The sequence below is a fragment of the Bos mutus genome, chromosome 25, assembly GCF_027580195.1.
Source record: "Bos mutus isolate GX-2022 chromosome 25, NWIPB_WYAK_1.1, whole genome shotgun sequence".
Lineage (NCBI taxonomy): Eukaryota > Metazoa > Chordata > Mammalia > Artiodactyla > Bovidae > Bos > Bos mutus.
In genome coordinates this window covers 39,434,767-39,456,499 of record NC_091641.1, presented here as the reverse complement: position 1 = coordinate 39,456,499, position 21,733 = coordinate 39,434,767, and the positions used below count along the sequence as shown (strand labels likewise).

Here is a 21,733-nt window from a genome sequence, read left to right as displayed (position 1 = left end):
GGCCGAGTCTCATTCTCCTCGTGTCGCATGTTGGGTGAAATTTCTGTCCTGGGGTCCACCATGGGAGACCACATTCGCCCAGCAGCACGGTCCCTCCCCCTCCTCTAGCTGCTGCGGACTGCGTGGCCCTCGTGGCCGGGGGTGGGGGTGGGGGTGGGGGGATGGGGGCGGGGCGGGGATCTGGCTCCGCGGCCCGGGGGCCAGAGCGCGCGGGAGCCCCCTCACCCGGAGATTCCGGCCGCGCTGCGCCTCCTCCTCTCCTTCTCGAATCGAAACCAAAACCATCCACAGGATCTGGCTGCGGATTCTCAGGCCGGGATCCGAGGGCGGAGCCGCGGTCTCAGGCCTCCAAGGACAGGCACCAGGAGCCACTGTAACACCGGCTCGTTGGTCTAGGGGTATGATTCTCGCTTTGGGTGCGAGAGGTCCCGGGTTCAAATCCCGGACGAGCCCAGCGTTTTTTCTTTTTCCCTTTCCCCAGACACCAGCTAGCTTTCGGTTTGAAGACTTCGTAACTCTGCGGAGTCCTGAGGGACCGAATCGTGGTTCCCGCCGGCCACGATCCGATCGTCCGCGCTCGGTTCTGTTCTGCCAAGTGGCCATCACTGCGCTGGGGTCGCTCTGGGCCTGGCGCTGGGGGAGGAGACCGAGATGAGTCAGTCTCGGCTCTCGGGAGACCAGCTCCGTGTGCCAGACGGTCACTGGACTGGGTGATGATGTGACTTGGGGCGTGTGTTTATACTTTGGGTAACAAACTCAAATTTTATGACCCAAGTAAAGGACAAGCCCACGTTTCAATGCCTTTCCTATTCGAGGGGCTGCCCAAAGGGTCTTCCACGACCCAGGCAAGGAAGGAAACCGCAGAGGAGACTGAGCATGGGGCCGCAAAATGGACCACCAGTCCCCACCGGGGTCCAGGGGGCGGTGCTCCGGACACGGGGTCTCCTCTCCCGCTAGAAGAACCACGGTGTTTTCATAGGTTTTATTATTATTTTCTGAGGCCAACAGATCCAGCTACTGAGAAGATGGCTCATTACAGTTTCCAAGAGGAGGTGGCACGTCTCCGTGGGGGGAGGGGGGACGGGGAACGCACCAGTGTCGGAAGGAAGAAGAAAATGTGGGCAGGAGACTTTCTTGTGGCTTCAGGGAGGGTGAAACAGGTCAGGCAGGGAAGACAGGTTTAAATGGCTGGCTGAAATAAGTTCGGTGGGCTCGGGGGCACAGGTGCTGTCCCTGGTTGTCTGTTTCCTGGCCTTGAGGTGACTCTGCAGGTGGATTGTGGCCCAGAGGGTGAGAGTTTGATAAAACAGGTGGTCGTGGGCTGTGGACCCTGGGTTGGTTGGTTTACCTTTGAAAAATGCCTGCTGACGGAGGAATTGTTTGCTGTCTCGAAGAACTGACCAGGTCGGTGGGCCTGGAAGATCCCCTGGAGTAGGAAATGGGAACCCACTCCAATATTCTGGCCTGGAAATTTTCCATGGACGGAGGAGCCTGGCGGGCTACAAGCCATGGGGTCGCAAAGAGTCCAACACGACTGAAAAACTGAGCACAATTGACCAGGGAGGAAGGTTCAAGAGGGAGGGGACATATAACTTATGCATGATTCACGTTGATGAATGGCAGAAACCAACACAATACTGTAAAGCAATTATCTTCCAATTAAAAATTCAAAAATAAATGTTTTTAATGTTAAAAAAAAAAAAAAAGAATTGCCCAACCTTGGGAGAGGCCTTTGCTCCAGAGTCAGCAAGGTTCCAGACGTCTAAACAACAGAATACAGAAAAGACATGGCTGATACAGGAAGGGACTGAGACTTTGGTAGGAATCTGAGGGCCCCCAATCTAGGCGGCTTTCTGATCCCAGGCCCAGAGTCGGGCCTCCCCAGGGTATTAAGGCACAGAGCCCCTGCCAGGCGAGCTGCCACAGGGCCAGAGCTGCCCAGCACATGCAGAGGGGGCAGGGGGCTGGTGACCCTCTTCTCTGATCTAATCGCCCCAGTTTCTCTGGTTAAGCCTGGAGTCTTGCATGCTCGGTGCCCCTTTCATGCCTCCTGACTCTCAAGTCCCCTACTGAGTGCGTTTCCTGAACAGAACCCTGGGTCCCATTTGGATGTCCAGGGAGGCCTCTTTGGCCTTTGAGGCCTAGTGGGCATCAACCAGGGTAACCAGGCTCCCTGGCCAGCACTTTCTTCCCCCACAGACAGAACCTTTTAAGACTCGCATTCCTTGAAGGGAAACCACCACTGCCTCCAGCAGCAGGTCCACTCATCTTTGTGTCAGGGCTGCCCCTCCCTCCGAGCTGCCTCAACCCCCTCCCTACTTGGGCACCCAAGGTCTGCTGTCCTCTACGGCAGGCCCTGAGTCTAGGTTCTGCCTGCAGCTGGGGTCTGACTGTCATCTGTCCAGGGAACGGGAAGTGAGCACTGCAGAGGAAGCTCCCTGTGGAGCTTTTTGGCATCAAATTTGGCATCAAATCCCCAAGGAGCCCCATTTGCTTTTTCTGGTCACCTTAGGGCTGAAACAGAACTCCTGGCAGAGCGGGTGTGGGTCCTGGCCCTGTGAGAATGGATCATGGGGCAGGCACAGTGGGTGGTGGACCCAGACCCGCTGGATGCAAGTGGCCAGAACAGGGTCACTGAGGTCAGGGGTCCGTGTGTGTTCAGTAGACAGGAAGTCACCGTGACCCAGGTCACATCAGCGGCGACAGCACCTTGGGGCATCTTTTCTGAGCAACTTCCTCCCTTGTCCTTTTACTCCCTACTTAAACCCCCACCCATCGCTGGGGCCCCTTCCTGGCTGCGGTCTGCACTGGGATTCGAGTCTGGGACTCTGGAGGCGGTTCTCCAGGCTGGACCAGCTGTGAGACTGGCAACCCCTCGGCAGGTGTTTTCAGTGGGTGCTGGCGGAGCCAGGTGGTCCTGGAGGCATCTAGGAGCCCGCGACGTCGAGGACGGGATCCGAACTCTACTTCAAGCTTCATTCTGCAGCCCAGGCCTCAGTCCGGTGACAGAGGCAAAATGGGGGTGCTCTGCTGAGCTGATCGCCTCAGTGTTCCTTGTACAGAGAAGGAGAGGGGAGAAGCCGAACCCTCCAAAACCTCCATTGGAACTCGCCAACTTGGAGCCTCAGCGTGGGACAATGAGGAAAGTCCCATGTCCGCCCCCTCCCACCCCTTCTCCCACCCCCGTCCACGGAATCAAATCCTTCCATTCATGACACTCACGGGGAAAAGGGAACCATCCATGGACTGAGGAATCAGGGACAGTCCCGGACCAGGGAGGACAGAGCTATGTTGAGTTCATCAGGAGGGGAGGAGACTACCATTGTGTGGCTCGTTGGTCTAGGGGTATGATTCTCGCTTAGGGTGCGAGAGGTCCCGGGTTCAAATCCCGGACGAGCCCTGCTTTTAATAAAAGGCTGTGTCCCGGGGACACACTGTTGTTACGTTCACCGGATATGGATATTCCCACCTCAGCTGTCATCCTCATCCTTCCGAGCAGTGGTCTGGGTTGCTCAGATCTACAGGGCCACTCCTGGTAGAGAGAACATGGAACTCGGTTCTCCCCTGACTCCCAAAGGAGCATCCTAGTGTAAGCTGAGCTTTTTATGACCGTGGACATGTTGTCCTGCAGATGCAGAGATAGTAGTAGCTGGCTCGCTCGCTCCCCTAAATAAACCAAAGGAAAAACTGGTGTGTGGGTTTGGTCTAGAATCCAGGTTCAAATCGTTAATGGATCTATTTCTAGGGTTCCTTTGGTTAAAGAAGTTGAGAAATCTGGTGAGTTAGCAGATCCACTGTAAGGAGTGGACATTTTGGGCTTATGAGAGCTTGGGCAGGGTAGCGCGGTGCAAAGTCACAGGCTGCGTGACTTCACCTTTGGTGCATTTTGTTCCTAAACAGAAAGGCAGGAATTGCTTAGAGATCCTGTCAAAAGGACGCCCAACGTGGGGCTTGAACCCACGACCCTGAGATTAAGAGTCTCATGCTCTACCGACTGAGCTAGCCGGGCACATGTGACTGGTAGACTCCAGCCAAGCTTCAGAACTTGACTGGCTGTGGATCACCCCAAATGACTGGGTGGGGTACGTCCCTGGGTTAGCAGGGATGTGGAGTCCTCTCAGGGCCTTCTGTGTGTTTAGACTGCCCAGAATTCCCCGAATCCCCAGCAGGAAAGCAGCCTTGCAGGGGCAGGGGAGTGGGGGGAAGTGGGAGGGGTGGGTGAGTGAGGGAAAATGGGGGAGTCAGGGAAAGTGGGGGGAGTCGAGGGGAGTAGGGGGACTGGGATAGAGTAAGGGACATGTGGGGTGAGATGCCACACTGACAGAGGGACAGACAGACAGCTGTTCAGCAGCTGCCAGGAGCCCTGCAACTGGCACAGAACTGAGGGTGGACCTGCCCAAGCTGATCGGGATACTCCTGGATGAGGAGATCAACTGAAATCGGGCAATGGCAAGGGACCCACCACTGTATTTGCACAAACAAACCCGTGAACTGAAAAGAATTGTTAGACATGCTGGATTCTACTGGATTCTATGTTCACATGACACCATCCATGCTTCCTGCCCATTATCTAAAATAAACTTTTTTTTTATTTAAAGTTTTATTTTGCCCAACCCTTCTCGGTCTGTCCTTTGGGTGATCTTGAATTGTTGGAACCAAGGACCTGGTGGTGGATTGCTGGAAGGGGTTGGAGACCCCGGGGCACCCACCAGGACACCTACCCTGCTCACTCCTGTTTCGGCCAGTCTCCCAGGATTCAGAATCAGAAGTGAGGTGGCCCTGGAGGAAGAAAGCAGATGCTTGCCCCGCACTTGTGAGACCTGGGTAGGCTGAGGATGAGGCTACCCTGCCACATCCCCCTCCCAGCTTGCCTCTCTAGAGCAGAAAGCCACTTCAGATATACAGTGGACTGGGAGTGAGGGCAGAGGTTATCTGCTCCCCCCCATCCCCGCTACCCCAAATTCTGGAGACAGGGTGCTTCAGAGAATTTTCTGAGGATCCCTTGAGATTTCAGACTCCATCAGTCCCCATGTGCAGAGCTGGCCTGCATCCTGAAACCAGCCAGCCGAATGCAAAGGGAGGTTAGGAGGCAGCAGGAGCCTGCAGGCACTGAGCACCATAGAATACTGTGGGGCCATCCTTAATGCTGTTGGATGTGCATATGGCATTAGATTATTTTAAAACGGAGGACTTTATTTGTAGAGTTAAGGCAAAAAACTTTTATGGGTGAAACAATGTCGTACACAGGTTTCAAATATACACAGAGACAGGGGAGGCTCTGGTGTGGGGGTGGGGGATGAGGGGTTATGTGATTCTGCTTAATTTTTTTGTTTCAAAACTTTTAAAAGTAAGGTTTATTTTGAAAACTTTATTCTTTGATCAAAGAATGGAGAGGTGCAAGTACATCCTCTTCTAAATTTTATTTATTTTTTTAATCCACCAGAAACTTTCAGCGATTTCATTTCTCTTTTTCTTTTTTTAGTTACTATTTCTTCTAACACTGTTTAGCCCCATCTTTCTCTTCTCTTAGGTCTTCAAGACTCCAATATTATATATTTTGTTAAAGCCCCACAAAGCCTTGAGGCTCTGTTACTTGGTTTATTTTTTTAAGTTTATTTTCTCTGTTCTTCAGATTGGGTAATATCTATTGTTATATCTTCAACTGATTCGTCTGTCCTGTTGATCCTGCCATTGCCTGTCAATTAAGTTTTTTTATTTTGATTATTGTATGTTTCTGTTCTAAGCTTCTCAGTTGGTTATTCTTTATTTTATTTATTTGAGACTTTCATTTTTAAATTTGTTTTAAGTGGCTTGTAATTGCTCTCTGAAGCATTTTTACATGGCTGCTTAACCACGTTTGCCTTCCTTGGCCGATGGTTCCAATACCTGAGTCAGCTTCTCTTGATTGTCATTTATCCTTCAAATTGACATTTTTCTGGTTCTCAGTTTCATCAGTGGTTTTCAATTGCATCTTGGACAGTTTCGGCATTATGAGACTCTAGATCTCATTTAAATCTTCCGGGTTAGCAGCCTTCTCTGAGCAGGCGCCCCCCGGTAGGGAAAGAGGGGGTCACCCTGTTGCTGTCTGCTGAGGGCAATTCCCACAGGATGGGACCTGCTGGGCTGGAGTGAGAGTTCATACTGTCCACTAGGCTTCCGCCGACGGCCCCTGGCAGGAGGCAGGAGGGGCGCCTCCTACTGCTCCCCGAGTGAACAAAGAGAAGGTTGGGGGGAACGTTAATGTCCATCATTAGAAGCCGGATTAAAGCAGGGCGGGGGAGGAGGGGACGCTGCTACTAGGTGCTGGGCCAACGGCCCCGACGTTTCAGGTCCCAGGAGGGGAAAAGGGAGGTGAGGAGACACTTCGGCCGAAGTTAAGGGGTCCATTTCCTCAGGTGGATGCTCGGAGCAGTCCTGCACGGGCTCCCTACTATCTCCTTTCACCCCGTGGGAAGAGGGGTGGTGGTCCAGGGGAGCTTTCCGACCCCGCTGCTGCTGCGCTAAGTCGCTTCAGTCGTGTCCGACTCTGTGCGACCCCATAGACGGCAGCCCACCAGGCTCCCGCGTCCCTGGGATTCTCCAGGCAAGAGGAGTGGGTTGCCATTTTCCTTTCCAATGCATGAAAGTGAAAAGGGAAAGTGAAGTCGCTCAGTCGTGTCCGACTCTTAGCGACCCCATGGACCGCAGCCAACCAGGCTCCTCCGTCCATGGGATTTTCCAGGCAAGAGTACTGGAGTGGGGTGCCATTGCCTTCTCCGCCCGACCCCGCACGGGTCGTTAAGAACAGCAGCAGCAAAGCCGGGCGGCCAGATGTTCCCCCGGCCGGAACGGACCCGGGAGCCTTCCCAGACCCGGGCGGGGAGGAAGCGCTGCTCTTCATCGCGCGGCAGCGTTGGCGCGGCGCGCCCCCTGGCGGCCAGGCGGGGAAAACCACCTGCCTGTGCCGCGCGGCACAGGGACGCGGGCAGGGTTCGGCGTCCCAGGCGGGAGCTGTGGTCGCCCGCTGTGCCTGGGGCTCTCTCTTCATAATTCCCACCCGCTAAGCTATTTAATGTGGAGCCCAAATTCAGGACTCAGATTCTGGACCTCTAGCCCTTCCGCTCAGGCTAGCGGGCTGAGTGGATGGGGTGGGCGGGTGATGGTACATCAGACCACACTTGGTGTCCACAAGAGGCCCTGGAATAGGTACACTGGGAGTTCTGGGGATAAAAAGATGGGCTCGTCCGGGATTTGAACCCGGGACCTCTCGCACCCTAAGCGAGAATCATACCCCTAGACCAACGAGCCACAGTAACACTTTCTTTGCCCATTCCATATTATCGTCACATCACTTCCCTGTCCAGCCTCAGGGCCACGGCTCCCCGCTTCCGAGGTGCTTCACAAAGGGCTTCCGAGGTGCTTCACAAAGGGCTCCGGTAAGTTCAGTTCTCTGCCGTCTAGAAGAGGAGAGTGCAGTGTCGCCGCCCCTGTGCGCACCAGGTCCGGGAGCCTGATCCTCTGGACATCTGGTACTCCGTTCTGCCTCCCCTAGTCCTGGCTCGACTGGCGACGCCAGGCCACCATCACTGAGGCCTCCACCGCAGAGGAACTTGAGGGTCCTTTCCTCTCTCTACAACCAAAGGCTGGGGACTGGGAACAGAGCTGGAGCCGCGGTGCCTGGATTCTTCTGCTCCCGACAAGGCCACGAGCTACACAGCTGTCAGTCTTCTCCATGGAAGAGAATTATATTCAGAGAAATGTGGGTCTCCTGAGGCTTAGGGGCCACGTGCACTGGTCACCCCAGAGGAGCAACTAATGTGGCCTGGGCCTTTCCCAGGGCCCTCCCGCGGGAGCCTCCATCCCTGAGCTGGTGGCCTTGTCCACAGGCCACCCGCCACCACCACCATCCCCGGGCCCCTGCCCGGAGGCTCTGCCCTCTTCAGAGCTCGGCAGAGGGCCCGCTCTTCCCTGTACACCCAAGCCCAGGCCCTAAAACGTTCAGAAGAGCTCACACCTAGATTCTGCCGGGACTTGTCAGACCTGAGATACCACCCTTGCATGTCCCTGTTGACCCTGCGACCTCAGTGACCCTCCTCCCCACTGTGCATTCTGACTCATCCCACACACTCCATGTACCAGGCCCTGTGCTGAGAACTCTGCAGGGACCAGCTCTAAGGGCACCAGCCCCAGTGGGGGAGGCTGTGACCTTTGAGCAGACACACACACACACCTGGAAGGCCAGGAAGGCTGGTTCGAGTGCTGACCTGGGGGCAGAGAGAAGAGGGGGAGATGTGGGGCAGAGCAGAGGCAGTGGGGTTGACTGGAGTGGGTGTTGGAAGAGGGGCTGATGCAGGGTCCACGGGTGGAAGGATGGGAAGACTTAGCCTTGTTGTGGGGGAAGGCCCAGGGCCTGCTGGGTCTCTTGGCCTTTTAAGCCAGGGATCCTGGGCCCGGGCTCCACCCGGAGCAGGAACAGTGTGTTGGGTCTTGGAGAAGGTTTCTATTGCCCGGGTTTGGGGCAAATGGAGCTTCAGCTTTGGGTATTAGCATTTCTGATCTCCTCCAATGGACCTTCAAAGCTAGAGCTGTCACTTGGTACTGTGGGGGGGCAGGGGGAGGGAGGCAGGAAGGGGTCCCTGGAATGTCCCAGTCTAGTCCTTCTGACTTTTCAGTAGCGGCAGCTTTTCTAGACTCTGGAACTTTGTGGGTAAGAGGAGAGAGGTCAGGAACACAATCCTACCCAGGATGGGTTTTCCAAGCTCAGCAGGAATGGTAAACAATGTGCCCCCCCCCGCCCCACCCCCCACCCCCCATCCCCCCATCCCCCCACCCCCGTCCCAGAGACCTTCTGAACAGACGAAGCATCCTGGGAAGGGCCCAGGATCAGTTTCTGACTCTTCCAAGATAGTCCCAAGACACAGGTGGTCGTGGGCAGAGCAGTGGCTCCCTGGAGTCGCGGATGCGAGGACCCTACACAGGAGCAAAGGAGTAGCCCACGAGCCCTCCCCTCTGGGACTCTGTGGTGCTGCGCATAGGTCAGAAGAGGAGCGCAAGGGGCTGATTCTTAAGGTCATTTTAAACAACTGAAGCCATAAATAGATGGGAGCTCAATCATGAGTTAGATTCCGGATTACATAGGCAGAGGGAGCCATGATCCGGGCTCCTCTGAGCCATACTCGGACCCAGGAGAGGGGCTGTTCCTTGCCCCCACCCTCAACCCCCGAGGACCACCCTGAGAGACCCTGACCCAGGGCTGTGACTAATGGCCCCAGGCCAAAAGTTCCACTTTAACAGTAAGAGAAAGAATCCCTGCCTGCCGACAACTGCATGAGAATGGGGGTCCGGGGAGAGGCGGCGGAGGGCGCGGGGAGGCGGAGGGGGGACGATGCCCAGCTGGACGTCCAGGGACTGTGCCAACCGCCTGAATGCCCAGAGGGCGGGCTCCAGGACGCCCGCACCTGTGCCGATTTTTTTTTCTTCTTCTTCTTTTTTTTTGCAGGACCCGCCTTTGGGACTCAGCTGCGGGGAGTCAAAAACGCCCCTCGTCTAAGCCCGGCTAGCTCAGTCGGTAGAGCATGAGACTCTTAATCTCAGGGTCGTGGGTTCGAGCCCCACGTTGGGCGTGTGCTTTTTGGATGATGAAGAGGCCACAGGGGCGGCACACCACCAGAAGGAAAATACTAAGAACCGTTTCCAGAGGTTTTTACCGATACAGGCAGCCAGGGGACCTACGTTGCCAGCAACCTAATCGGTTCCCTGGATCGTCACACATTTCAGCCGCAGACTTCCGTCTCCACCTTGAGCGAAGCGGTTCAGACCTTTGGCCCGCCAGCCAGCTTTTGAATACCTGGCCCGAGAAGACGCCCAGCCCCTGGATCTTAGATTTAGTAAACCCCGAGCGACCGGCGCCGCTGCACTTGACTAGGAGCTCATAGAACCCCGGACTCCGGGAGCCCCAGGTGCCCGCCGCCCGGGGTGTAGGTGCCGGCGGCGGGGGTGGGCAGGGCGGGGATGGAGGGCGACTCTCCGGGCCCGGAGCGCCCCGGCCAGTTCCAGGCACCGAGGTTTGGGGAGCGCCATCAGGAGGCTCCTCCGAAGCAGGACTCCCCGCGTGCCTGAGGAGGGGCTGCTCAGAACTTCCCTCCCCAACCCGCCCCTCACCCCCGGGCCCGGCAATCGGTGGTCTCTTATTTGGCGGGGGGAGGGGGGGGGGCTCTCAACTTTGCTCCACTCTCCCCAGTAAAAAGGACATGGACACGGGGCGTTTCGCTTCCCGATTTGGGGGAAAGCGAGGATGACGGGATACAGTTTCCATCAACGGATTTTCTTGTTTTCTGTCAAGGGTCTAGCCTTCTAAAAGGGCAGGCTGGGTGTTTGACGGGAGCAGGTTTGCTTTCTTTTTTGGTAGGAACCCAGACTTCTCTTAGAGTGCCATCAGCGAGGCTGCCCCTGCCCCTCCCCCGGACCCTTGGAACTCCAGGTCCCAGGACCCAGGCTGCTACTCCGGCCAGACTAAGGCACACTTAGTCTCAGGAATATTTCCTGGTGTTCTTAGGTGAAAAGAAAGAACGGTCTGGGGTACAGAATAGTTAGGTCCGTATACCTTAGTAGCTTTATGGGAGGGGTGGAAAAGTCTTACCTTCAGGACCAGTGTTAGCTGTGGTTGCCCTAACAAATTACCACAATCTGGGCAACTTGTGTGTGTGCGTGCTAAGTCGTCTCAGTCGTGTCTGACTCTTCGCGACCCTATGGGCTGTAGCTCGCCAGGCTCCTTTGTCCGTGGGATTCTCCCGGCAAGAATACTGGAGTGGGTTGCCATTCAGAGGATCCTCCTGACACATGGATCGAAACTGCGTCTCTCTGTCTCCTACATTGGCAGGTGGCTGCTTTACCAGTAGCCCCATCTGCAGATATGTGTGGCTAGGATTCTGTGAATGCTTGCTCCACATGGAAGAATCTGAACTCCCTTACCAGCTTAACAAAAGCTGCGCCCAACGTGGGGCTCGAACCCACGACCCTGAGATTAAGAGTCTCATGCTCTACCGACTGAGCTAGCCGGGCTGCTTGTTTACCCTGTCTCTCCTTTGGAAGATCGATCCCTGTCCATAGGTCCCTGCTGTGCACAGCTTGGCTTCTCCCAGTTTTTTCGAAAAACTGCCAGGAAGCCTCAGGTTTGAAGGCTGCGAGGGCGCGGGACAGCCTTGACCGTAATTTAGAGACTTGCTTAGCGGGGCGGGGAGGGGCGAGGTGGGGGGCGGAAGCTGACCCAGACGGACAGGCATATGGAGGCCCCGGAGCGCGCCGCGCTGAGACACCGGTGCCTGGGCCCCTGAATCCCATGCACGTCACGGGACCCCGCACGCAGGAGGCGGCCCCACGAAATTGTCTTCTTGCTTCCCAGATATGGGATCAGAACCCAAGCTTCCCCCAACCGTCCCTCCCTCCCGTGAGGGCCGGAGGGAAATCAGGACCCTCTTGCAGACGGGAGGGCAAGGTCACTAAGATAGGTGGCACAAGGCGTTCTTTTCTACAGTGGTCTGGGGGTGAGTCCCCAGGGCCTGCGAGAGCTCCTAGGGCCAAACCTTGGTCCCCCTGACCCCTGCCCCGAATACTCACCACTCACTTGCCACGCCACGCCCTACCCCGCCCCGCTTTAGGCGGCCCGCCTGAATTATCCAGAACGACCCAGGAGACCCGCTGCAACCCTGGGACAGGGAACCCGGTACCCAGGGGGTGTGACGCAGTGTCCAGCCAGGGCCAACTTCTTCCTTCCCAGTCAGTTTCTGGAATAAGGAAGGGAACTGTGAGGCACCTAGAGCTACACGGGGACTTTGGGAGCCCAGCCCAGGAGCCCCAGGGTCTGCCCTGGACCCTAGTCCCCCTTCCTGGAGGGTGAGACTTGGCTTTGATCCAAGGTCAGTGGCTGGGGCTGGTCAGTTGGTCTCCAGTTTGGGTTTCACGGGGAGCCCTCATGCAGTCCCTGCGACTGGGCCTGGGCCAGAGGGAGAGCCCAGGGGCAGTGGATGGGTGGAGAGGCGACCTCCCCAGCCTCTGGGGCCCACAGTGTCGATCTCATTTCTCTCTGGAGAGTAAGGCAGATCCTCCAGCCACAAGCCCCCCTTCCCTCCGGGGAGGGAGGATCTGGGGGACCGCCTAAACTGAATGAGGGAGAGGAGAGAGGAGGACGTGGATGACACCAAGGACAGTCAGTAAGATTATGATAGCTTGTTGGTGTAGGGGTATGATTCCTCCTTTGGGTGCATGAAGTCCTGGGTTCAAATCCTGGACAAATCCACTTGTTTAAGGCAGTTCAGTTTCAAGTTTTATGACGCTCTATATATGTTTGATTCTGAGAGAGAGATATATATATAACACCTAATAAATATACTACTGTTCAGGCACCCTACCTTCTGAGATTCTGGATGACCATGAGCATTAGGACACCATTCAACCCAGCACAGTGCCTTTTTGAGAAGAATACTGTTAATACTATTTTTATATTCCTTTTGAATAATCATCATTATTTTCTAATGGAGTGTGTGCACTTGATGGGCCCTGTACAGCTTCTCCAACCCCAGAATCAGATTGAACACCGCCACTCTAAGTTCCCACTCACATTGATTTTCCAGCAGTGCTTGCTTTTTCCACAGAAGCCACAGAAAACTTAACTTTGCAAAAAAAAAAAAATATATATATATATATATAATCATAAAACTTGAAACTGAACGGCCTCGAACCAGTGGTTCACATAGAATGGTGTCTAATGGATGTTGACTATTGCTCTTTCTCTCAAAACTTCAAAACATCCCTGGAAAATTTAAAATGCCATAAAGGTGCCTTCACACACAGTTTGGGGACTGCAGAACTAGGCCAAAAGTGTTGCCCTGAGTACAGGAGTCATGTGGTTTAGGAACAGAAGAGGCCATCAGAAACAGCTCCTGCAGGTGGCCCCTTGGGCTGGGTGTGGGGGTGATTGCTATGGAAGGGGCTACCCTTTGAGCCCAGTCTTTCCCCCTGCCCCAGGGGGCCCTGTCTGCCTGAGTGACACCCTGAGCCAGCAGCCCCACACTCCTAGCTGGCTCCAACACCGAGGGCTGTTGGTCTACACAGACAGTACAGCCAGGCCCTGCCTGCTTGGTTCTGAAGAGAACTCTTGGGGTTGAATTCGGGACCTCTCACATCTAAAGCAAGAAAAGCACCCTCAGAACAGAGAAGTCCTTCTGGCTGGTGGTCCTTGGCATCTGCTCTCTCTCAGTCTGATGTATATCCTCATCTCTGCAGTCTGGAATGCCAGTGTCTGTGGTGCTGAACCACTGACAGATTTTCCTAAAAAAAAAAACAAACAAACAAAAACCCCTAAACCAGCTAACCATAGGGGTTCATTTGGGATTTGAACCCAGGACCTCCCACTCCCAAAGCAAGAATCACACCCCTACACGAACAAGCCACAGCATATGGGCTCCTATTTTTCCTTGGTGTCATCCACGTCCTCCTCTCTCCTCTCCCTCACTCAGTTTGGGTGGTCCCCAGATCCTCCCTCCCTGGAGGGAAGCAGAGCTTGTGGCTGGAGGATCTGCCTTACTCTCCAGAGAGAAATGAGATCGACACTCTGGGCCCCAGGGGCCAGGGGATCGCCTCTCCACCCATCCACTGCCCCTGGGCCCTCCCTCTGGCCCAGGCCCAGTCGCAGGGACCACATGAGGGCTCCCCTTGAAACCCAAACTCAAGACCAACTGGCCAGCCCCAGCCACTGACCTTGGATCAAAGCCAAGTTCACCCTACAGGAAGGGGGACCAGGGTCCAGGGCAGACCCTGGGGCTCCTGGGCTGGGCTCCCAAAGCCCCCGTGTAGCTCTAGGTGCCTCACAGTTCCCTTCCTTATTCCAGAAACTGACTGGGAAGGAAGAAGTTGGCCCTGGCTGGACACTGCGTCACACCCCCTGGGTACCGGGTTCCCCCTCCAGGGTTGCAGCGGGTCTCCTGGGTCATTCCGGTTCAGGCCACACGGTCCGCCCTAAATCAGGGTGTAGGTTGGGGTGGGGTGGGTAGTGTGTATTGGGGGCGGGGGCCACGGGGCCCAGATTCGTCCTCAAGAGCTCTTGCAGGCCCTGGCGACTCACCCCAAGACCACCGTAGATAAGAACGCCTTGTGCTACCCATTTCTAGTGAGCCTAATCTTCAGGACTCCGTCCTCCGTCTGCAAGAGGGTCCTGATCTTCCCACCCCACGGGAGGAGGGATGGTCGGGGGAAACTTGGGTTCTGATCCCATATCTGGGAAGCAAGAAGGCAGTTTCATGGGGCTGCCTCCTGCGTGCGGGGTCCTGGGACCGTGCATGGGGCTTCAGGGGCCCAGGCACTGACCTCCCAGCGCTGCACGCTCCCACCTGGCCTCCATCTGTCCGTCTGGGTCAGCCTCCCCTTTCCCCCCTTCCCTGGGCACCCTAGGCAAGTCTCTGCATTTCAGTCGAGGCCGTCCTGCCCCCTCGCAGTCTTCAAACCTGAGGCTTCTTGGCTGTTTCTCAAGTAAACTGGAAGGGGCCAAGCTGTGCACAGCAGGGACCTATGGACAGGGGTGGTTCCTTCAAAGAAAAAAAGATCAAAGAGCCGCCCGGCTAGCTCAGTCGGTAGAGCATGAGACTCTTAATCTCAGGGTCGTGGGTTCGAGCCCCACGTTGGGCGTAGCTTTTGTTAAGCTGCGTTAGGGGAGTTCAGAGTCTTATGCGGCAAGCAAACATTCACAGAGTCCTAGCCACACCAATCACAGATCCCGGGGACCAAATTTCAAGACCTCGAACTAGGAAAAGAAAACGGCAACTCACTCCGGTATTCTTGCCTAGGAAACCCATGGCCGGAGGCGCCTGGTCCGCTACAGTCCAGAGTCAGAAAGAGTCCCACACGACTGAGCAGCTAAGCAACAACGACGACCTAGGGTCACGGAGAAAGCATGGAACTTTCATAAAGAAGGAGACAGGGAAGATCTTCATTTCTTGATGGTTTGATCTTTTGGAGGTGCCTGCTGGCTGGTGACAGACTCCCAACCCCAGGGCTAGCTAATTCCTAGAGGAAGTAAACAGTTTGCAAACCAACAAATTCAGTCCACACACTGAGTCATGTCTTTATCTAACTTTCACACACCAAGCCAATATTTCCCCTGGCCCGAATCACCCAGGGCTTGATCACCCAGCCCCCACACCCTAAAACCCACTGAACTGTTCAAATGAGCCAGCCCCTGTTGACTCCACCCTGCCTTACTTTTCCCATGGAAGGGATTTGCCCAGAACCGCAGGAGGCTCCCAAGGTGGTCCTCTCCCACCGTGTGGGGCTTTGGGGATCAGAAGGGGGATCCGCCACTCTTCTCCCGCGCACAGGCTGGCAGTCCTGGGGCCAGGCGCATAAGGCGAAGCGGTCACCTCCTTCCCCTGATCCTCCTCCTCTGGAGGTTCTAGGGCACAGGCCCCACCTTAGGGGATCGGCGCCTGCTTGATGCCAGTCCCCTGTGCCTGCCTGCTCCGTAGCCACAATCCACAGCCCCACGCTGTCAGCCTGAGGCTCGGGGTCCCCTGGACTGCCGGTGCTCGTCCTGTAAGATGCCCTCCCGCTCATCCAAGCCTCTGGTCCCACGCCCCCCGCCCCCCGCCCCCATGTTTCTGCTGCTCACTCCCCTAGGGCGGGGATCAATCCCCCTGTGGTCCAGGAATCAACCCTTCCTGATCCTGGCTTAGCGGGCCTCTCTTTCTGCCCCTGCTGGCCTGGGTTTCCTGGGTCTCCCCGCCCCAATTCAAGGGCCCCTCTGCCAGTCTACTTCGGAATAAACCTGACTCGAGCAAGGATGGGAATAGTTGTAAACGAAGAGTTGAGAGCGACTTTGCAGGGGTGGCTCGTTGGTCTAGGGGTATGATTCTCGCTTCGGGTGCGAGAGGTCCCGGGTTCAAATCCCGGACGAGCCCAGGTTACCCTTTCCGGGTTACCCATAGTTTTAGAGCCCGGAGAACCGAGAGCAAACCTAGAGATTTATCCGGCCACGGTTGCTGCGCTCCACTTCAGGCCCCTCCTTGTTGATGCTGACCCCGGCTCACACCCCTCTACCTCTCCCGAGCCCGGGAACCTGAACTCACGGTCCCTGCTCCAGCGCACAGCTCTGCTCGGTTCTTCCTTCCCCGCACGCAGCTTTTTCCCGAAACTGGACACGGGTTTCTTCCGGCTGGTCCGAGATGCGTTGGTAAAGGTGTAAAAATACACATTGGCTTTTGAAAACTCGATCCAAATAAAGTAAGAGATCTGATAACTTGTTGAAATGATACTTTAGATATATATTGGTTTAGTTAAAATATACTGCACTTAATTTCACCTTTTTGTTACTATTTTAAAAATCTGTGGGAATTCCCTGGTGGTCCAGTGGTTAATCAAGATTCGCCGTTTTCATTGCTGGAGTCTCGGGTTGATCCCCAATAGAGTAGTTAAGATCTGACATCTAATAAGATGTTAAATAGAAATTTGATTGAAGGCATTCTTCTTTTGTTCCAGAATTCAAAATTCTTCCACTACATACATTCACCATTGGAAGGGAGGCTTATACATGTGTATGTGTGTGTGTGTGTGTGTTAGTTGCTTGGTGGTGTCTGACTCTTTGCAAGCCCATATACTGTAGCCCACCAGGCCCCTCCGTCCATGGGATTCTCCAGGCAAGAACACTGAAGTGGGTTGCCATTTCCTTCTCCAAAAGGAACTATAGAAAGAAAGAAAGTGAAGTCACTCAGTCGCTTCCGACTCTTTGCGACCCCATGGACCAGAGCCTACCAGGCTCCTCAATCCGTGGAATTTTCCAGGCAAGAGTACTGGAGTGGGTTGCCATTTCCTTCATATATATATATATATATATATATATATATATATATGACTTATTTACATTGTTGTAGGGCAGAAACCAACACAACATTGTTAAGCAATTATCCTCCAATCAAAAAATAAAGAAAAAAATATATTTGCCAACTTTTAGTTTAGCTCATTGAATTTCTTACCTGGCAACTTGGAACCCCACGTATGTGTTCTACTGGACAAGATGGAAGCTGCAGCCGCTTAGAATCCAACCTTGAAGGTCCTACAGTGTCACTTCAGCCCTACATTATTATATGAAGAAGTCACAGCCACAGTTCACTGAGGTTCAAGTGGGGTCAGTCCAAAGACCCCCACTCCTCACTGCAAAGAGTGTCAAATAATTTGTGGTCATTAAAAAAGAAAAAAAAAAAAAGCTTTATTCAGACTCACAGATATTTAGAGAAAAAGCCAATGGCTACCAGTGAGGAGATGGAACAGGGAAAGGGGCATATGGGATAAGGGATTAATAGGTAGAAACTACTATGTACAAAATAAGCTACAATGATATACTGTACAACACAGGGAATAAAGTCAATTTTTCTAGTAATTATGAATGAAGTATAATCTTTAAAATTGTGAATCACTATATTGTACACCTGTAACATAAAATATTGTACATCATTTATACTTCAATTTTTAAAAATTTTTATATAATAGAGTGTAACACATTTAAAGTACACAATTTCATACATTTTGACCTTTGTGTACTCCCAAACCATCACCAGAGTCAAAATAATGAACAAATTCATCATCCTCAACATTTTTCTCATGGCTTTGTTATCTCTTCCATCTACCCCTCAAACACTAGTTTGCTAAGAGTTTTTAAAATCAGGAATGGAGGTTGGACTTATCAAGTGCCTTTACTGCATGTATTGAGATGATCATATGGTCTTTTTCAGTCTATAAAAAGTACATTGATTTTTAAATGTAAACATTCTAAATAGTTTAAGGACATATCAGAACTTTAAAGATTTTGCTCCTCTGTGACATGTCCCTTATCCCCTAGCCAGCTCCCTTCCTTCCTCACTTTCACTGGAGACACCTAAAGAAACACCCGTCCTCCAACTTTGGGGGTCCTAGAAGGTGCAGCTCTCAGGGATGAGGTTGACAACAGTTTTTGCTGACAGAAGCCACCCCAACATACAGATGCCAAAATGTGACCGATTACCCCGGGTGGGACTCGAACCCACAATCCCTGGCTTAGGAGGCCAGTGCCTTCTCCATTAGGCCACCGGGGCGTGCTCTTCAGGCGCTCGCTTCCTGTCCAGGACCCGCCCCTTCTACACTTAGAGCGCGAGACTTCTGTTCCAGTATTTTGCTGCGCTGCTTCCTTTGTTTAGGGACAAGCACGGGCTTGGGATATATGCACCCTTGTGCCCGGTACCCTAGGGTCCCAGGGTTGCCCAAGTCCCCCCGCGCCTGGTGGGGATGGAGGAGGGAGTCGGGGTGGAGGTGGGGGTGGTGGTGGAAGCCACCCTGAGTGTGTATCACCGAACCCCGGACCCTAGAACACCAAGCATAACCTCACCATCCCCTTCAGGGTATCGGCACCGAAACTTCCCCCAGGTTCCCTCTCTCGGAGCAGAGAATCCCGCCTCTGCCCTAGTTGCGGGGCGGGGGGCGGGGGAGAGGGGAGGAAGGGCGGTGTCAGGGCGACCAAGGACCAGAATGCGTCATCTTCGTTCTGGCTCTTTGGTTTAAGGGTACGGTGCTGGCCTTGGGGGCGACTGGCCCTTCACGACAGTCTTGGGCATCCCCGAGTTTCCAGACACTGTCGCTTTCAGGAGGGGCAAGCCGGGAAAGCTCCAGGAGGAGGGGATCCATCACCTCTCCCCCCTTTTTAGTGCCCAGCACAGGGAAGGCGGTGGCTACAGACTTTTCCTGCTGGAAGAAGTGTCCCTCACCCTCTGCTCGTCTCACCTGGAGACTCAGGGGGACCACGGGACCCGGATGGGACCTGTGGGCAAGGACCGAGTTGGGGAAGGAGATGGAGTTCAGAACCTCCGCACTCGTCCTCCGAGCCGCGCGCGGCACCTTGTCCCACGACGACGCCCTTGGGGCTCGAATCCGGGACCCGATCTGGGATGATGCTAAGGAAGGGAGGAGGTCGCAGCTTCTCGCACTCCGGGCGTCCAGGCTGAGGACTCTGCGACCCCAGACCACAAATTGCCCCTACCGGAGCAAAGGGGACTCGCTGTGGAGGCTCCAGCGAGTACTCGCTGGAGCGAGGGACTGGGGACCCGACTTTCCTCTGCGGACCTAGAGCTTGGGTCAAGAGTGGAAGACAGCAGCTCCGCGATTCAGTGCCTGTAACCTCTGGCAGGAGGAAGAAGATGGGAAGAAAAGGCGATGTAGGAGTAGCCAGCCAGTCACGTGGGCTTGACCTGTTCTAGCAAGGCCCGGCTAGCTCAGTCGGTAGAGCATGAGACTCTTAATCTCAGGGTCGTGGGTTCGAGCCCCACGTTGGGCGGGGTTTCCTATTTTGGGAACCCCTGTCATTTGCATAGGCTTTGCATGGGCTTTTCAATAACTCCGAATCCGATTTGGAGAAATCTTCCTGAGAAACGGCTTCCCTGGTGGCACAGCTGGTAAAGAATCCACCTGTAATGTGGGTAGACCTGAGTTCCATCCCTGGGTTGGGAAGATCCCCTGGAGAAGGGAACAGTTTATGGCTCCAGTTTTCTTGCCGGAGAATTCCAAGGACTGTATAGTCCATGGAGGGTGGCAAAGAGTCAGACAGGACTAAGCGACTTTCACTTTTCTGAGAAAACAAACACAAAGTCTTAGTCACCTTATCGTATGAGGAGGAAGAAAGGACACCGATTTGGGGTGTGATTTTCCCCTCAGGAGACATTCGGGGCAGAGGGAGCAGGGAGGGTGTGTCTTAAACAAGAAAAGACAAAGCCAGGCCTGGAGGGGTCCCTGCCCTATTGCTGTGGTGTAGGTTCTGCTCCCTGACTGACTGGGGTCTCCGTGCCTCAGTTATACTCTTCAGATGGCTTTGGATGGTTCCATAGGGCCCCTGGTGCCCTCACACCAAGTGAGACTCACATCCTACCCCTCTCTGCTGTTGCTAAGTCACTTCAGTCATGTTGGACTCTGTGCGACCCCATAGACATCAGCCCACCAGACTCCCCCACCTCTGAGATTCTCCAGGCAAGAACACTGGAGTGGGTTGCTATTTCCTTCTCCAATGCATGAAAGTGAAAAGTGAAAGTGAAGTCGCTGTCTTAGCGACCCCATGGACTGCAGCCTACCAGGCTCCTCCATCCATGGGATTTTCCAGGCAAGAGTACTGGAGTGGGGTGCCATTGCCTTCTCTGATCCCTCTCTGTGGGCAGATTCAAATGCTGGACAAGCCCTTCCCTTGCCCTCAGGACATTTTTGTGGTGTGCCTGGAATGACAGACTCTGATTCCAGGTGCTTTTACTTTATGATGGAGAGCAAAGGGGTTGAGACAGGAGGGAGTAGGTAGTGACAGGGAGTCCTGGGGTCCAAGCCCTGCTCTCCCCCCCTTGCCCTGGGTATCACTTTGGGACACTGTGGACTGATCTATGTCCCTGACCCACACATCCATACTTCCCTGCACAGACTCTGTCCCTGAACCTCAGTTTCAGGAGCACTCTAGTAACCTTGTGGAGATCTAGGAAATCTCCACACCCAAGTGGCTGGTGGCCTGGGGTTTTGAGCCTCCCTCTAGGTGTGAGTGGTCCAGGATGCAAATCCTGGGCAGTTCTTTTAGGGTTGGGGGAGGGCTACAGGACCAGGCTCCTCTATTCCCCATCTGGACTTCACAGATCTGGACCCACCAAGCCTGGGCTCTCAAGGGCCTCTCAAGGGCCCCATCTGTAGAGTGGGGATAATAGCAGCTCATGCCTCAAAGATTTGCTTGGGATATTAAGTTAATTTTTTTTTTGGTAAATCATTTAGAACAGTGTCTCAAGACTGCAAAACTAATTCTTGCTTGAGCTTCCATCCTGTCTGCCCACCACAGGCCACCTCCCTGAGCCAGGCAACTCTGGGCTGCTGGAAGCACTGGTTTTCTCTCTGAGGCCCCCTCCCAGCTCCCTGGGCCCACTCTTGTCCCACACTCTTCCACACCTCACTCTCTTCCACCCCACTTTGGGCAGAAACCTGAAGAGTCTTGTCCCAGATGGCAGCTTCTAGCTCTGGATCCTGAGGGTTCCCATCAGTGATCCGACCAGACTCAGAGTCAGTTGGGGCTCAGCAAAATATTTTGGCAGAAGGAACCCACGGCTCAGGCCTGCTTTCCACCACCCTGAGGCAGGAGCTGTGTCCTCATATTCCTGGCGCCTCCTCAAGCTGACACACCCACATCCCCTGGCCTCATGGTGGGGACTGGAGTCAACATGTGGGCCTCAGGCTGTGTCAGAGCCCAGAGAAAGACCGAATTCAACTCAGTACCAGGCAACATCCGGGATCTCAGGCTGCGTCTGACTTTGGTGGTTTGGGTTGAGGGCCACCTGTGCAGCTGAAAATACCCATAATCTGAAGCAGACCCTGGCATCATCCTGAGCCCAGACGTGGCTTTAACAGATATTTGGCAACAGCAAGTAGGTGGGCCCATCCTCATTTGGGGCCGAGTGTCCGTCTACACGTTGTGAGATCATCCCGCTTGGGTCTGCCCTGAGTTCTGTCCATGCTGCAGGGCTTCTGGCCGCCGCTGAGCCACCAGCCAACTGCCGTCCATCCGTCAGTGCGGAGCCCCACTGCAGCCCCGCACAGCTCCTCCTCTGTCTGAGGACACCACAGATTCTAGGCAGTCTAGACACTCAGAATGCCCGGAGAGGACTCCATGTCCCCTCTGACCCCGATCCTGCCCTCTCCTGTCATTTGGAGTGGTCTATAGCCAGTCACC

General features: G+C 54.4%; 10 non-coding genes across 10 annotated transcripts; 6 read left to right on the top strand and 4 right to left on the bottom strand.

Annotated features, from left to right (window-relative positions):
* The first annotated feature begins 381 nt into the window (after positions 1-381).
* TRNAP-UGG (transfer RNA proline (anticodon UGG)) lies at positions 382-453 on the top strand. The gene has a single exon. It is a non-coding gene; the product is annotated as a tRNA-Pro (tRNA).
* Positions 454-3,328: 2,875 nt separating this feature from the next.
* On the top strand, positions 3,329-3,400 carry TRNAP-AGG (transfer RNA proline (anticodon AGG)). Its single transcript has one exon. It is a non-coding gene; the product is annotated as a tRNA-Pro (tRNA).
* Positions 3,401-3,936: 536 nt separating this feature from the next.
* On the bottom strand, positions 3,937-4,009 carry TRNAK-CUU (transfer RNA lysine (anticodon CUU)). Its single transcript has one exon. It is a non-coding gene; the product is annotated as a tRNA-Lys (tRNA).
* A 3,206-nt stretch (positions 4,010-7,215) lies between these two features.
* On the bottom strand, positions 7,216-7,287 carry TRNAP-AGG (transfer RNA proline (anticodon AGG)). The gene has a single exon. It is a non-coding gene; the product is annotated as a tRNA-Pro (tRNA).
* Positions 7,288-9,529: 2,242 nt separating this feature from the next.
* Positions 9,530-9,602, top strand: TRNAK-CUU (transfer RNA lysine (anticodon CUU)). The gene has a single exon. It is a non-coding gene; the product is annotated as a tRNA-Lys (tRNA).
* Positions 9,603-10,967: 1,365 nt separating this feature from the next.
* Positions 10,968-11,040, bottom strand: TRNAK-CUU (transfer RNA lysine (anticodon CUU)). The gene has a single exon. It is a non-coding gene; the product is annotated as a tRNA-Lys (tRNA).
* A 3,545-nt stretch (positions 11,041-14,585) lies between these two features.
* TRNAK-CUU (transfer RNA lysine (anticodon CUU)) lies at positions 14,586-14,658 on the top strand. The gene has a single exon. It is a non-coding gene; the product is annotated as a tRNA-Lys (tRNA).
* Positions 14,659-15,854: 1,196 nt separating this feature from the next.
* Positions 15,855-15,926, top strand: TRNAP-CGG (transfer RNA proline (anticodon CGG)). Its single transcript has one exon. It is a non-coding gene; the product is annotated as a tRNA-Pro (tRNA).
* A 2,093-nt stretch (positions 15,927-18,019) lies between these two features.
* TRNAR-CCU (transfer RNA arginine (anticodon CCU)) lies at positions 18,020-18,092 on the bottom strand. The gene has a single exon. It is a non-coding gene; the product is annotated as a tRNA-Arg (tRNA).
* Positions 18,093-19,251: 1,159 nt separating this feature from the next.
* Positions 19,252-19,324, top strand: TRNAK-CUU (transfer RNA lysine (anticodon CUU)). Its single transcript has one exon. It is a non-coding gene; the product is annotated as a tRNA-Lys (tRNA).
* Positions 19,325-21,733: the final 2,409 nt, after the last annotated feature.